Below are 3,976 nucleotides of genomic sequence, written 5' to 3'. Positions count from 1 at the left end.
TTAAGACATACAAAACTTTCAAGTTCTAAAATGAGTTTTGGTATGTTGGGAGATATCATTATTGCCGAACCCAATGCCTATATTGCATACGGCTCCTCGTTCAATTCTTTCGAAGTCATTGGATCCTTTTACGCGTTCGAGAATCCCCTCCCTTTTTCCTCTCCGTCCTAAAGAGTAACTAGGTCATTCAATTCAAAGAATCTGCATTCCAGAACATATCTTGATTATCTAAGCGAATCCGGAAAAGGAACTTTTTGTTGACCTTCCTGATTGAATAATATTTTCCATTTATGTTCAGGTTGTTGATCAATGCATTGTACCTCTCAAACACTTCAGTAATTCCTTCTCCTAGATTGGATTTAAAATGTTCATACTCAGAGGTTAGGATCTCCAACTTGTTCTCCCTAACTTCCTCTGTACCTTCATCAATCACCTCAATAGTTTCCCAGATGTGTTTGGAATTTTTACAGTTCATCACATGTCTGTTCATCAAGGGATCGAGGGAATCAACTAAAATTAACTGAAGGCTGGCATTCAAGGAGAAAAATCCTCAGGCTCTTTTGGATAGATTCTAGCTTTGGTAATCACAACATCATCTTCTATCACCTCCGGTTCAATAACCATCGGAGTTTTTGGACCCTTCTTTAACAAGTTCAGATGGGATTTGCAACTTGTAAAAACAAGAGCATCTTCTTCTTCCACATGATATAATTTTCTTTATCAAATAGTGGAATTTTAACGGTTCCAACTTTTTGTGAAGTCATTATGAATTTTTGAATAAATAAAAATTCAAGGAGTTGAAAAATTACAAAAGTCCAGTATCTTGATTTGTTCGTTAATCAGAAGGCTCTGATACCAATTGTTAGGCCCCAATATGTTTGTAGAAGGGGGGTTGAATACAAACAATACTGAATAATTAAATTAAGTGCGGAATAAAAATTGAAACAAAATTCAAGTTAAATAAGAATATTATTAAACTTGAAGGGTGTTACAACAACGGTATCGATTACAAGGAATTAATCTCAAATTAATTATCACAAATCTAGAATAAATTCGACATGAACTTTTTCTATTTTCGCAATAAAAAGATTCAAATGCTAAACGCAATTTGAGATTAAGTTCTAGGGATTTTGATCCGCTAGATAGTTACACAAGAACAAGATAAAGATTTCTAGTGGTTTGGATTTAACTTAAAAACTAGAAATTGTGATCTTGAATTCAGCAGATGAAAATGGAATATTTTGCTGCGGCTGCTGTGTTTTGTTCTTGAGTTGGATCATTTAGAATGACTTCTGCTGCTCCTATCTTTATAATTCAATTAACAGACCTACTTGAACTAGCAAGACAATCCATTGAGCTAGCAAGACAATCCATTGAGCTAGCAAGACTTTCAGTGAGACAATTGAATGAACTAGCAAGACTATCAGAATGAACTGGCAAGACAATCCTCCTCCCAGTGTAACTTTCGGTGAGACTGTTGAAAATGGCCTGGCATGACAATCGGTATGACAATCCAGATTGTCATGCTAGTTCATTTTCAATTGTCTTGCTGATTTAAAACAGATTTTAATCCAATTAAAATTCTGAAAATCTTTAATATTAATTCAGAATTAATTAATCAATTAATTCAATTAATCAATAAATTAATCTTTGCAGATATAATTTATTTTCTTAATTAAATTATATGACTTAATTAATTAATAGAGAATTAATACTAATCTTGAGCAGCAACCACTCTTCTGAAAATCACTGAGAATTATGAATCAATTCCACCACTTCAATGTTGACACTCGATGTACTGTCTGGTTCATGAGTGACTAACTTCCATGATGTTTCTTCATGTTTTGACTTTGATACTTGATTTTCTTCAGATTAAATCCTTGTAATTCTCTGATACCCCGACGAGATCTCTGTCACTTTATTAAATCCACAACCTTGATTTATATCACTAAGGCTTGATCAATTTCTTGAACTTCTTCCAGTGAATTAATTCATCAAGTCTGTAGATGAACCTTGTTTCTGAATCCTTTGACAAATGTTACTTTGTGAGATCTCTTTGACGGTAGATCCACTATTTACTTATTACATTCTTATTTGAGTTGAGTTAAATCCTCGAATAAACAAATAGGCTATGACATATGCCTTTCACCTAATTAGAAACTTTATCGATTCCCGACATTTCTTAGAATGTAACTTATACCACAATCACAATATCTGCTTATCTTATATATTTATATAACACGTAACACATAATAGGTTACACTTTTATATGCTTTATATCACCAAATGACTCGATACTCCACACATAGCTAGTTATCACATAATCTCATATTGTGATACCAAATCTTATTAAATCATATCGACTACGCTTCTTATACATATCCTTATACTTTCTTTTCGAAAATCGGTCATGACGTATTCATAAATACACTATCCCTTTTTCTCAACAACAGTCAATCACAATCAGTTCTAGTACTTAACTTTTAACACACTCACTTACACCATAATCAATCGATTCACCAATTACTCATTATCACTTAAGATTTTCATTTTGACATATTATAAAACGTAGAATGCAACTTAACTTACAACATATCACATAGCAACTTACTAAATCAGAGTATAACACGAATTCAAATCCAGGAACTTCATCCATTATTTATCATTAAACTATACTTACTTTAATTTCTATAACCAAAAATTACACTTATCACATGCAAATCCACGTTAGCATATAGTTCAATTCATATATAATAAAATAAATAACTCGACCCGAGTTGGTCCAAAAATTTGAGTTCTAAACCAAATAAGAACAATAATTTTAATTCTTAAAATTTAAAAATCACATCTTAAATATATTCGATTAATTACACAACCATTCCTTAATTACTCGAACCATAATTCATAAACCATAATCGAAAACCCAAACTTAGATACACAATTTCGACATGCATGTAAACATATACGTTTTTATAAATAATAGGGCTCAGTTTACCGCCGGTGGCGGCAAGGGTTCGGGGTTTCCAAAATCGTCCCCCAACTCGAAATCTTACCGATTTCTTCTAAAAATTAAACCCCAATTCAACATGCAATAATCACCAAGTATAGTCCTTCAAGAAATCGAGTTCAAAACTCGCAACAACAAAGAAACCGAATGGGGCTTCTCCTCCCCAAAACACCGATACACACACATGTAACCGCATATATATAAGGCAAGAATGAGGTATAACACGAGCTGGGGATCGAATTTCAGTCAAGAAACATTAAAGATCGAGAGAGAATTACCGAGTATAGAGAGAGAGAGAGAAAGAGAGAGAGAGAGAGACTGAGAAATGAAACACAGGGAGACAGAAAGAAAGGAGGGGGTGGAGATATAAGGTGGAGTAGAGGGGCCAACGGGTAATTTCCTAATTCCGTTTTCTTTTCTTTTTATATATAAAACTACTATAACATGATTAATATAAAAAACAGTTTTATAATGTTAGATATATTTGTGATGTCATGTCTAATCTGATTTGTTTAGTTTCAGAACTTACTATCAGAACTTAACTAGAAATCAGAACTTACTGAAGACAGGAAGTTATCAGAATTTAAGCCATCAGGACTTACATCAGAACTTAAGTGTGGATGCACTTCAGGGATGAAAAGAGGCTGATTTACAGGAGAGGATCTGGATTAAACAAAAGAAGATATTCTTGGAGAGTTGTACAGCTAAAGGACTACAGTAGATAATCTCTGATTGATGTATTTTAGGAAACAAAACATATCATATCAATTAGGAGATATCTTGTAACTGTGTAGTATATAAACACAGATTAGGGTTTACACTATATGTGTTATCATTCACGAGAATATTATTCATTGTAAACCTAGCAGCTCTGAGTGATATCATACATCACTGAGAGAGTAGATTAAACCTACTGTAACAGAGTTTGATATATTGAATAAACTTATTTTCTATTACATAATTGTTTTT

Source organism: Apium graveolens, unplaced genomic scaffold (genome assembly GCF_009905375.1).
Source record: "Apium graveolens cultivar Ventura unplaced genomic scaffold, ASM990537v1 ctg401, whole genome shotgun sequence".
Lineage (NCBI taxonomy): Eukaryota > Viridiplantae > Streptophyta > Magnoliopsida > Apiales > Apiaceae > Apium > Apium graveolens.
The sequence above is the reverse complement of the archived record's forward strand: the minus strand, read 5'-3'. Positions refer to the sequence as shown.